Genomic DNA, 13679 nt, shown 5'->3' on the forward strand with positions numbered 1-13679 from the left:
AGTGGTAGTGTTCTCACTCACCTAAAGGCTGCATGTGTCTCCCGTCATGTTTAAATTGAGTTAAATTTTCTCCTTATTGAGGAAACAAAAACTGGTTACATATTAATGCCATTAGAAATTACATACTTTTAATAGTGGTACACGCCTATAATCTCAGCACTTAGGAGGTAAAGGCACAAGGAATTTTCATATCATATGGAAAAGGCTTTTTTACAGAAAACTAAGCTTTTCTATAGAAAACTAAGGCTAAATATGGAGTTTGAGCCAGCCTAGGCTACATGAGACCCTGTCTCAAAAATATTGACTTCATATATACTTACATAAACATACACATATTTATGCATATACATATATACATACATATTCCTAGCTGACCTGGAACTCAATATGTAGACCAGTTTGGCCTTGAACTCACAGAGGATCTACCTGTCTCTGTCTCCGAGTCCTGGAATTAAAGGTATACACCACCACACCTAGATGTGTGTGTTATACATATATATGTATATTATATATATTTTAATGTACAAGGGAGCAATAAGGCTTCTCATTACTTCTCACTAATTTACTCTAGTAAATTTACTCTTGTAAATTAGTGATGTGCTTTGGCCTCAGATTTCTTCATCTCCCCATAAGCAAGTTAGAAATAGATCAGTGTCAAACCCAGCACTGCTGACTGGTGCCTGAGTTACTCTATGGAAAAGCCTAGTCAGTATTCAACATAGTATGTGAAAGTCAACTGCTACCAAGGCACATAGATATGAAATTTGGAAATAATAAAAATGAAGATTTAACATACTTGCAGATAAGTGATTTGTGTAGTGAATTATAGTGAACTCCGAATATCAATTTGGAAACAAGAAAATAGTGAATAAATGCCTTTAATTTTATTTATTTATTTTGGGGTTTTTGAGACAGGGTTGTAGACTTGTAGTTTGTAGGGAATGCCAGTGGTTGGTGAAAGGCGGGAAGCAGTTTTTCAGTATCAGTAATAGTAGTCGATAAGTGTTCATTGACATGTGTGCTATCATCTGCAGTGTCAAATGTTGAGACAGAACATTAGAGGTAGTATGAACATCATCATTTAAAAATAATCCAGATAAATCTCACATACTTGGTAATTATAAATCACAGCCTGATTTGGAACATGCATGTTGTTTTGCCAAAGGAGAAGAATTGTGTTCGTGGCAAACAGAAATGGTTATATTGAGGACAGCTAATAAAAATCAGTATTGTTTGCCCATGAGTCACTTCTTGAAATGCATTATAGGAACATCTTTCTATGCAGAGATGTGCCTCGGAGTAGTACTTTGAAGCATTCTAAGTGTGGACTTTATAGAAAAGCAAAAAGCAACCCAGTTATATATTTGGAACAGTGCACTGCAGAGCTCTCTGGAAACTAAAGTAACATTAATACTAGCTTGTGATGTTGTCTCCTATATCCCAAGAGGAAAATTGAAATACCCAAAACAATATATGCATTATCTTTTTATATGTATGATTTCACATCTTTCTGGGGAGCAGATTAAAAGGGATAAATAAAAATTGTTAATAGGGCCAGGCGGTAGTGGCACATGCCTTTAATCCCAGCACTCGGGAGGCAGAGGCAGGTGAATCCCTGTGAGTTTGAGGCCAGCCTGATCTACAAGAGCTAGTTCCAGGGCAGCTAGGATTGTTACACAGGGAAGCCTTGTCTCAAAAAAACAACAAAAAAAATTATTGCTAGATGATAAAATTTTAACTTCTCTATGTAATTCATCATTTTGAAAGTGTTTTTGCTTTTTATAACCAGATGAGGAAGGAATAACTATTTAAAACAGTATAAACAAAAAACTCTTAAAAAAGAGATTGTGTGTGTATGTGTCCTGCATATATGTCTGTTTACTATGGGTATTCACTGCCCACAGAGACCATAAGAGGACAGCATATCCCCTGTAAGCCATTCTGTGAGTGCTAGGAAACTGAACCCTGGTCTTCTGCAAGAGCAGTCAGTACTCTTAATGACTAAGCCATCTTTCTGGTTCCTTAAACAAAAGTAACTCTTTAGTGGCATAGAGGAGGAATAACAACTATCATGCTGAGATTGACATGGTTGGAAAAAACCAATTTTCAGGTTTCTGAAGCCATGCTCTACAAGTTTGTGGTTTAATGGATGATTACATGAACTTTTTTTCAGAAACTGTTTTAACCACCCTAGTACATGGAAAATGCTGGTGTTATGGTTTTTCCTTCTCTCTCATTATTGTAGGCATAATTATGTTCTAGAACTTGGCTACCTTAGCGCACTGAAAGAATAATGTTTGCCACCAAATACTTTGCAGAAAGTGAGTATCAGCCATGCCAGAAGGGAGTAAGCCTTTAGGACATTTATTTCACTTACCACTGAAGTCACTTAGACTGGTTAGTATTTAGTCAACACAAACTGGAGACACCTGAAAGAAGGAGCCTAAGTTGAAGAATTGCTTCCATAAGATTGGTCTGTGATTATGTCTTTGGGGACTTGTCTTTTGGTTTGTGACTGATGTGAGAAGGCCCAACCTACTGTGAGCAACACAGTCTCTGAGATAATCCTGGACTATACAAGAAATCAAGTTGTGGGCCGGGTGGTGGTGGCACACGCCTTTAAGCCCAAGGCCAACCTGGTCTACAGAGTGAGTTCCAGGATAGCTAGGACTGTTACACCGGGAAAGCCTGTCGAGAAAGAGGGGGGAAGGGGGAGAGGGGGAGAAGGGGGAGAAGGGGGAGAGGGGAGAGAGAGAGGAGAACAAGCCAATGTTTCCTACATGATTTCTGCTCTGTTTATGCTTGAGTTCCTGTCCTGACTCCCTCAGTGATGGATTTTAACCTGGAAGCATACAATGAAATTGGATTTTAACCTGGAAGCATACAATGAAATAAACCTCCCCAAGTTACTTTTGATCTTCGTGTTTATCACAGCATCAGAAAGTAAACGTCAACAGAAATTGGTGATAGAAGTAGGGTGTTGCTGTGAAGGCCCTGACCATGTTATTTGGGGGAGGAAGGGTAGTGAAGATTGTGAAAGGATTTTGGAGCACTGATCTAGAAAATCTATTGAGTGCTGAGAACTTAATGCACTCTTCTACAGAGAGAAATGCTGACAATGGAGGTCATTGTGAAGTTTCAAAGGAAATAAAGTCTTTTAGGGATGTTCGTATAGAATCTGGTTGCTGTTTAACTAGAGCTGAAAAATTAACTGATTAACAAGAAATTAATACTAGTGAATTGAGCCCTCTATGCTTTACTGGGAAGCTGGTTGCTGGTTAGCTGAGGCTGAAAAACATAGCTATGTTTTATTAAGAGGCTCTCACTACCTATGGAAAGTATTCCCTTAGGGTCAGAATACAGAAGCTATGGTCCAATGGGAGGCCCAGACTGTACATCAAGGTGGCAGCAGAATTTGGCAAATAATGTTTAAGAGTCTCCCACATGATACTAGATTTGAAGGCATGAAAGGGTCATGTGGAGAAGCTGGGTGGCAATGTCACTGAAGTCTCTGAAGAGAGGCCAAAAGATACCAGTGGAAGGTACATTCTCAGTTACAGTGGAAACCCCAGGATATTTGGGATGCCAGGACTGTGAAATCTACCAAGGGAAGCAGCAGGTGTGAAATAGAGCTGGTCTTAGTAAACTATGTGTACTGTGGATGGCAAAGCTGGAGAAATGGATACACCAAAGCCTTTTGCAGCCAAAACATCATGAGGGACTCCCTGATGTCAAACATAGAGCTACAGGATTTGATCTATACTGATAGACTTTGGTTTTGCTTAATGTGATTATTTTTATTCCCTGGTTCTTCTCTTTTGGAGTAAGGAAGTATTTTTTAGTAAGAATCTTTTAGAAGCCCACAGTTAAACTTCAGAGTGGGACTTTTAAAGTTGTACTGTGTTTTATAGTATGATATTAATAGAGATATTGGTGACAAGAAGGAAAATATTATGGCTTAAGGTGATGTTTATGTTCAAGGTGACAAGCAGTTGTGCCTATTTGTCAGATACAACTGTCTACTTGACAAAGCGCAGAGTTATCTGAGGAAGTCTCAAGTGGGGGGATTTCCTTGATCAGATTGACCTGTGGGCATGTCTGTATGGCATTTTCTGTTGTTGTATTTCAAGAGGAAATCTCTAATAACTTAGAAGAATGAACATGACATATTGTTGATGCCTTGTAGATATATTAGTAGATATTAAGGCTGCTATATCTAATTAAAAATTAACCATAGTTTTATAGAGAATTTTATTTTATTCATAATTCTTATAATTCCTGAATATTTGCTCAGAAAAACAAGGCTTTTATTTTACACACACAAAACAGAGAGCTCCTTAAATAACCATGTTCTGATTTCCTAAATTTTCACTCAATCCCTTTAACTCCTAATTTAATATTTTACACTACCGTTTTATAACAAGGCAGTAAACTCTACTGTATTTGATTCCTTCTTCATCTCTTGTGTTTTCTCTTCCTCTCAACTCCTGTCCTTTCTTCCCCTCTGCTACCTTCTGGATTTTGTCACATCTTTTTTCTTTCTTTATTTTGTCTTTTACAATCTTTCTGTCTCCTCTTCCACAATGGCCCCAGAGCCTTGGGTGTAGGAGTTATGTTGTAGATGTATCAGTAAGGCCTGTGATCCACAATTCTGCATTTTAATCTGTTGTGCTTTTCTGTAATGGCCTCCATCTGTTGTAGAAAGAAGAAAAGGTAAGGACAGCACATATCTATGGGTATAAAGACAAATATTTAGAATGAAGTTAGAGATTTTGTGGGTTTAGTAAGTTATCAGTTGTAGAGTTTCCTCCAATATTCACTGCTTGCTTGGCCAGATTTCTCTCTTCTTGAGCAGGTCTTCAGCCCAGCTAGACAGCTGTTTGGTACCAACAATGTGTCTGTGCTGCTACTGCATGCCTCCTTAGGGTTATCACTACTAGTGATAACCACTAGTTATATAGTAGTTATAACTACTAGTTATTATTGTGGTTCACAGGTGTCATAGCTGGATAGTACTGTTGGTTGATTCCCTCCTTTGGAAGGCTGCATGGCACCTTCTAGTACCAAGGAAGCTTAGTCCCCAAGAAGAAGGCTTTCAGATCAGTTCCAGCTCAAGAGCTCTGGATCCTGGTTCTAGGTCCAAACTGCCTGATGTCTTCAGCAATAGAGATTTATCTTCTACTTCTGAGGGGCAACAGCAATGTATATCCACATGCCTCTGCCTCCGCCTCCCAAGTGCTGGGATTAAAGGTATGCACCATCACCACCCTGCTTGCCCCACTTTTAAAGCAACCTGAGAATAGCTGAGCATGGTACTAATCAGCACTCAGGAGGCAGAGCCAGGCAGATCTCTGAGTTTGTGGCCATCTTGGTCTACATAGCAAGTCTGAAGATAGCCAGGGCTACATAGAGAGATTTCTCTCAAAAATAAATAAATAAAGTAAATGAAAATAGACATTTTCTGTTTGCTTATTGGCAGTATCAGGTACTCACCCAGTTCCTATCATAGCACACTGTTGTGGAATACTCCCTTTGTACACAGTGAAGATTTGTCACTTAAATTGGTTTATAAAATGCTGATTGGCTTGGAGCTGGGCCAAAAGTATAGGCAGAACAGCCAAACTGAGGATGCTGGGAGGAAGAAGGGCAGAGTCAGAGAAGATACCAACCAGCTGAGGAAGCAGGACATGTAGAAAATGAGGTAACAAGCAAGGAGCCATGTGGCAAAGCATAGATAAGGAATATGGGTTAATTTAAATATAAGAGTTAGGTAGTAACAAGCCTGAGCTATTGGCCAAGCATTTATAATTTATATTAAGCCTCTGTGTCTTAATGAAAACCTCTGGGGTTCAACCAGGGTCCTCTTCAGGGTTCAGATTGGAAGCTACAACAAGCAAAAAGGACTTTTTCTGAGAGTGAATTCTCTCTCATGTGCTTTTCTGAATTAGTTTCTTTATTGTTCTGTTTCTATTCTAATTTTCCTGTCCTGCTTCTAATTCCTCCTAGCTTCTTTTCCAGCCTAAAAACTCTCTCTTCTCTCTCCCAGGAGCCTCGAAGTGATAAGAAATTGCAAGAGTTACTTCTCATTGGTCAAAATCACATTCCTAGGGTAAGCAATAGGAGCTGAGCCATTGCCATGGCAAAACAAGAGTCCAAGGTTACAAGAGTAAGATCGAGACCAAAGGGCAGGGGTACAGTGTCCAGTGCGATAAACCTTGAGACATAGGTTCTTTGTTAACAGACTGGCAAGAAAAGAACCAGCATGCCTTTCTTAGGGTGCTTTGTGCAGTAAGTAATCTTGGTTGGACATCTGCAGCTCTTTGTGCATAGCTGTAAAATTTGAAATTTATGATCTGTTTGCAAAAAGCCTTTAATTTTGTTTGAACTTGCTCTGAGGTGAAAGTGAGCTAATTGTGTGCAGTTATAATGAGCCAAAAGGAATAAAGTAGGCTTTTTTTTTTTCAAGACAAGGTTTCTCTATGTAGCTTTGGAGCCTGTCCTGAAACTTACTCTGTAGACAAGGTTGACCTCGAACTCACAGAGATCTGCATGCTTCAGCCTCCTGAGAGCTGGGATTAAAGGCATGCGCCACCACCACAGCCCAAAGCAGGCTTTTAGGTGTCTACAGTCCTCATAGGACAAATAGATCTAGTTATGAAGCATGCCCCAGCATATATTCTGTATATCAGAATTATGCAACCAAATGAAAAGTCATCTTCCTGCCCACTGACAGATATATGTGCCCATAAGATTGAGATGTAATCATGAGATTACATATACACATCACATGAGATTACACACTACAATGCAGGTATTGGGGTAACACCAAGCTGCTTTAGCAAAAATGAGCAACAGTTTCCAGAGTTGATGGTCCTGCAGGCCTTGCCTGGGCAGGATTTATCTCCATCAGATAATCACTCCTTTGGTGGGTTGACATCTGAACACTAGTGGTGTGGGAGGTCCTTCGGTCTATGTGTTGCTTTTATTGGTTAATGAATAAAGAATCTGCCTGGGCCTATAGCAGGGCTTAACAGAGCTAGGTGGGGAAAACTAAATAGAATGCCAGGAGAAAGAAGGCAGAAGGCAGAGAGACACCATGTAGCTGCCAGAGGGGAAAGATGCCAGCTGCCAGTTGGAACCTTGCTGGTAGGCCATGAACCTCATGGTAAAATATAAATTAATGGAAATGGGTTAACCAAAGATATAAGAGCTAGCTAGCAATACGCTCAAGTGATTGACCAAGCAGTGATTCAAATAATATAGTTTCTGTGTGATTGCTTCGGAAGTCTGGGTGGCTGGAAAGTGAACAAGCAGCCTTATACAAAACACTAGTTGTCACCTCTGTAAACTCTCATGACCCCTGACATTGTTTGGGAACTTGCAGGCAGGACAGAAACTTCAACCAACAGCACATGACATATGGAGACTCAGATGGGAGGGAAACAAAAAGAGACAACATATATGAGATCTTCGTGGGCACTAGCCTGATTTTTCCTATGCAGTGAACATGTGTGATTTCAATATTGGTTTCTTGAACCATATTACATGCATTATCATCTTCCATTTTATAATGGAGCAAAACTAAGGTGTCACAAAAGCAAAATGAGGAAACTGAATGGTAACCCCATTCAGTTAAGTGGGTTAAATGGGAACAATGGCAATAGTCCCAAGCTAGTCTGGTTTACTTTTCTTACAATGCTCAAGGTCAGTGCTTCCATCCTGAGCAGCCACTGAAGAGCATGTGAACAGACAGCCACTCTCACCATTACTGGGTCTCCATATCACAAAACTCCATAACTGCTTGTGAAAATCAGTTTCCTCAGTGCTAGGACAGAGATTTGACAGTAGGTAGCTGCGGTCAGGACCTGAGTCAGAGCTAAGCCCAGTGACTTACCAAATCTAGATGAGTTACATGCCCTTTCTGGCACTCAGATGACGAATCTTTCCTGAAAGACCATTAGAGAATTCTTAGGTTGTTTCTCTCAGGCTTTATAGGGTGTGGTGTTCCTTCCCTATAAACAGGCATCGCAAAGCATTCAGAATTGTTATTTTCCCTGTAATTTCCCTCCTGTAACCCCTGAAACCCATGCTTAGTGAGGGACTGGTGAGAGAATTACACATATGGCTGTTTGAGCATTGTTGGAAATGGGGATTCTTTTCCACTGATACACTGTCTGAAGGAGATGGCTATGAACCAGGATGACCACAATATTTACAAAGGTATGTAATGAAAAAAGAAGACTTTGGCAACTAATGTAACTCCATCACTCACAGGGAGGATAAAGAGACATTCACTTGAGGTTTTATAAATCAAAACAGTGTTTGTCCACAGCTTCATTTTTTCCCATTACTGGTGGGTGATGTCATCATTTTCATTTCCCTTAAAATCTTTTTGTGTCCAGGAAAAGAAGATTAATATTAACTGCATTTATTATCACAGATTCTTATGGTGATTTTAGTTTTAATTTTGCCACCTATGTAGAAGTTTTTTTTTTAAAGATTTTTAGCTATGTGTGTCTGTATGTTTCTGTGTCTGTCTCTGTATGTGTTTGTATATGGGTATGTGCACATGAGTGCAGGTGCCTTCAGAGGCCAGAGACATCAGATCCCTTTAGCTAAAGTTACAAGCCATTGTATGTGCCCATTGTGGATGTTTGGAATCAGACTTGGGTACTCTGCAAGAGCAATATGAGCTTTTGATCGCCAAGCTTTCTCTGGCCCTTATTTCTTTTTTCTCCTCGATGTTACTGGTCAAACACAGTGCCTTACACATGCTAAGCACAAGTGGTACCAATGAGTCAAAACAAAACCCAGCCAGTGGCTGCAGTTGGCAGAGAGTAGAAATGTTTAGCAATATTCAACTTAGATGATCTTCCTTCAAAAATTCTATTCTTCTGGTGTTTAATGCCCCTACTCTGTTGTGTCTTGATCTCTTCTGTTCCCTCCTCACCGTGTCCCACTGCTCCTCCTGCCAGTGCTGCTGATAGATGATGATAATGATATGGCATAACTGTGGGAATAGAGATTCAAGTGGAAGAAGGAAATAAAGTCATATTTTGGTTATCCAAGAAAAGAAGATTCCTTTACCAAGGTTGGGGGAGTATGTAAATTAGTAAAACTTAAGGTTTATTTGGATATAGGAAAGTAGAGAAAGAGAAATCAGGTATATGAAGCTTAACTTTTGGGTGTAATCCAACTGCATTTACTGAGGTGACCACAGGCTAGCACAATCAAGGGAACTATGGGCTAGAAATAAAATCCATTAGAATGTGGTGGCTAGTACTGAAGCCACAGAACTGAATGAAATCGTCAACCACTGTGTATAAAAAAGTTGTGAGGCAAGCTTTATTGAGAATTAGGGGAACCAAAAATTTTAAAACTTTCCAAACTAAGCACATTGTTGACAGAAAAATAAAATGTTAGACTTTATTTAGGCCACTTTATCAAACTCTATTAAATGCTAAGCAATTCTGCTTCTAGGACTCTACTCTACAGAAAGTTATGAACAGATATACAGCAACCTCTTATTTGGATATTTGTTGTAATATAAAAAGTATTGAAAAATTACAAGTAACCAAATGATTGCTGAAAGTAGGTTAACTTCTATAATATGTTAGAGGAATCTGGGAAACAGCAGAGTAAGAGACAACAGGAGTCAGTCTTCCCTGACTAAACTGACAGAATATGTCTGATGTAACTGTTTTTGAATTCTGAAGACTACTAAGGGCTTGCAACATCCCAGAGGACAGCTAGGGTAGTAAATTGTGGTTAATTTGATCAATTTCAGCTCTTAGCACAGTAGCTGCTAACCAGCCCCCAACCTAGCTCATCTCAGATGTCTGTAACATGTTCCTGGAATAAATCAACATTCCCTGTCTATACCAGGGCTTTGTTCTCTAATCACTGCTGCTTATCATAGCGGTTCAGAGTTAGGATTCATTGTGGCTGCCTGTCTTAGTCAGGGTTTCTATTGCTGTGACAAAACACCATGACCAGAAAGCAAGTTGGGGAGGAAAGGGTTTATTGGGCTTACACTTCTGCATTGTAGTCCATCATTGAAGGAAGTCAGGATAGGAACTTAAGCAATGTAGGAACCTGGGGGCAGAAGTTGATGGAGGGGATGCTGCTTACTGGCTTGCTCCTCATGGCTTGTTCAGACTGCTTTTTTCTTTTGTTTTATTTTTTTTGTTGTTGTTGTTTTTTTGAGACAAGGTTTCTCTGTATGTAGCTTTGGAGCCTGTCCTGGAACTAGTTCTTGGTAGACCTGGCTGGCCTCGAATTCACAGAGATCCTCCTGCCTCTGCCTTCCAAGTCCTTGGATTAAAGGCATGTGCCACCACCATCCAGCTTCAAACTGCTTTCTTTTTTTTTTTTTTTTTTTCTCGAGACAGGGTTTCTCTGTGGCTTTGGAGCCTGTCCTGGAACTAGCTCTTGTAGACCAGGCTGGTCTCGAACTCACAGAGATCCGCCTGCCTCTGCCTCCCGAGTGCTGGGATTAAAGGCGTGCGCCACCACCGCCCGGCCAAACTGCTTTCTTGTAGAAGCACCACCCACAATGGGCTGAGCCTGCCCCAGTCAATCACTAATTAAGAAAATGTCCTACAGACTTGTCTGTTTCCAGCCTAATCTTATGGAGGCATTTTCTTTTTTGTTTGTTTATTATTATTATTTTTCCCAAGACAGGGTTTCTCTGTATAGCCCTGGCTGTAATGGAACTTGTTTCTGTAGACTAAGATGGTCTACAAACTGGTCAAACTCAGAGATCTGCTTGCTTCTGCCTCCTGAGTACTGGTATTAAAGGCATATGCCACCGTAACACTGGCAGCTATTTTCCTGAGGTTCTTTCCTTTCAGATAACTCTTGACTTGTGTCAAATTGTGCATAAAAATATCCCTACATTTTTTTGCAATTCCTTCTTTTCTTTTCATACACTCCTTTTTGTTCTTGTTATTCATTTGAAAGCTAAATACTCAACTAGGTCATGAACAGGTAACTGCAGAGGCTAGGGAGATGTTTCAGTGGATAAAATGCTTACTATGCAAGAATGAGGGCCTAAGTTCAGATCACCAGTACCAATGTAAAATAGCATTTTTAAGACAAGCTAACTGCAGTGATAACTAAAGGAGTAAGAAAAATAAATGATAAAAAGGTAAATATGATCCAATTATTCATATATTGTATTATTATATATTATATTATAATTATATTATAATGAAATCCTTTACATTCTGTATAAACATTGTATAATTTAAATATCCCAATATATGAGGAAAGGTAGAAATTGATAGTACATGTTCCAATAAAGGCACTAGTTCTGAGTTAGATCCAAGAAGACATTAACTTTGCACTTCAGGCTGGTCTTTGGCACAGACAACCCACAACAGGAAGAAAGATAAAACACTCTTTAAAAATATAGTTAACCCTAGAGGAAGGGGGAGATTCTGATTTCCATTATTAGCACATTTTTTAGCAAACAGTATTAAGGACTTGTAGGACACTGTCAAACAGGCCAACATGCAACGTAGAAGTCACAGGAGAAGAAAAGGGGATGGAATGAATATTTTAAGGCACAATAGCTAAAAATTCCCCCAAATTTTATGAACATAAATATAAACGTGCCCTGAGCTATATATCCAGCTATGTCAAAGACATTATGTCAGATTTCTTGGAAAAATGACTGTAGATAACTACAAAGAATATGCTCAAATAATTAAAGTAAGATGTGAGAGAGATCAATTTCTATGAACAAAACAGAAAATTAATAGAGATAGCAAACATAGAAAGCCAGAAGAAATTTAACATGGCTGTATAGTGAGAACTTGTCTCAAAATTAAAACTGTTGAAGACTCTAAAAATTTACCAGAGTCGAGTGAGGTAACCCAGACACAGAAAGACAATTTTCACATGTATTTACTCATAGGTGGTTTTTAAACATAAAGCTAAGAAAGCCAGCCTACAAACCACAATCCCAGAGAATTTAGACAACAATGCGGACACTAAGAGAGACTTACATATATCTAATCTACATGGGAAGTAGAAAGTATAAAAAGACAAGATCTCCTGAGTAAATTGGGAGCATGGGGACCTTGGGGGAGGGTTAAAGGGAGGGAGGAGAGAGGGAGGGGACCAGAGAAAAATGTAGAACTCAATAAAAATCAATTTAAAAAGGAAAAAAGGAAAAAAAAAGAATAAAACATAAAACAACAGATACAGAAAAATTTTTTTTACCAGAGTCAAAGAACAAATAACTTGGATAATTCTGCCTATCTATAGTCTTTATAGTTTGTCTTCATTTCCCATTCATACCCATCATTGTTGCTAATTGAATTGGCTGCAATTATTAAGTCTCCTTGTTGAAAAATAGCAGAAACTCTTCCTGTAAGCCAAGTACACAAGAGGTCATAGCAGTGGAGCACTAGAGAATATGCTTGTCTTATAGGTCATGAAAATTTGGGGAAATACCCCAGAATCTGGGAATAGAAATGGGAGCCCTTTCATGTCTATACTATCTACAAATTCTATCCCACTTTCTTTTTCTAGGGTCTTGTGTTGACTTATCCCTACACTTTCTGTAACTTCATTCTCTTTCACAAAGTGCTGTCCCTGTGTTGGCAAACAAGTGACCCAATGGACCTGTCTCTGTATCCTCAGTTCATGCAGGGTTCCAGATAGATGGTCAAGGAAAAGTTTCTGGTTTCCCTAAAAGATTCTGCTTTGGTCAGGCTTCCATCCCTCGTCCTGTGCACTATGATCTATGGGGTCAACTCCAAGTACAGGCCATGCAGGTATTACTGAGTGGTAGTAATGCAGGTAACTGTAATGAAGGTAGTAGTGAAGCTAACTGTAAATCCAGCAGAAGGCTGTCCAGGTCACATGTCAAAGCCTTTGTGATGAAAAGTTCCTACTGTTGAATAGAACTCTCTTGAGTAAATTTCCAGAGGAGGCCTTCTTTATACTGTTAGAGTGTGTTTCACTGTGTGACCTAAAGCAAGCTTTCCCCCATTGCCCTGTCAGTGTTAGAACTTTGTCCTTTTTCCTTACCTGGCACATTCAGAACAGTGTCTGTAAGTGATTACAAGAACCTTCCACAGTTTTTAGCTCTGTGTCGTGAGAACTGTCCTTTAATTATATGCAAGTGTCTTTGTTTTTCTTTTATTTTGTTTTGTTGACACGGTGTCTCTATGACTCTGTCTGCCCTGGAATTCAGAGACCACCTGCCTCTGGCTCCCGAGAGATAAGATTAAAAGGCATACAGCACCACACCCAGCTATATACAAACTTTAAAAATTAGTGTTTGCTTTTATTCTTAGCAGTTTTTGAAAATCAGTTCTGAAATTATGGAGAGGTGTTTTTTCTTTCTTTTATTTGGAGGGTAGTTTAAAAGCATTAGTTACTCCACATTTACTCTGTCCTCAGTAGGTAACCGTTGGTTCTACATTTAAACTGGCTAATTTCAAGCAGGCTTTAGTGAAACCAACAATATTTGCATGATGAAATCACCAGCATATGAGTTGCAGGACCTGTGCCATCGGCTTATGATGGTATGCCATTTGGTATCTATAATTCATAACAGCATGTTTACATGCTGAAAATAGCTTCTTGATTGCAGGAGAGGAACATTAGCAATGGCTGAACACTCAGCCATGACCAAGATCTCTGTCTAGGACCTGATGCTTTCT

General features: G+C 39.3%; 1 protein-coding gene across 1 annotated transcript in view; it reads left to right on the forward strand.

Annotated features, from left to right (window-relative positions):
- LOC119816415 (centromere protein P) overlaps positions 1-13679 on the forward strand; it is a 206149-nt gene that overhangs the window by 169779 nt on the left and 22691 nt on the right. The window lies entirely within an intron of this gene.

The sequence above is a fragment of the Arvicola amphibius genome, chromosome 6, assembly GCF_903992535.2.
Source record: "Arvicola amphibius chromosome 6, mArvAmp1.2, whole genome shotgun sequence".
NCBI lineage: Eukaryota > Metazoa > Chordata > Mammalia > Rodentia > Cricetidae > Arvicola > Arvicola amphibius.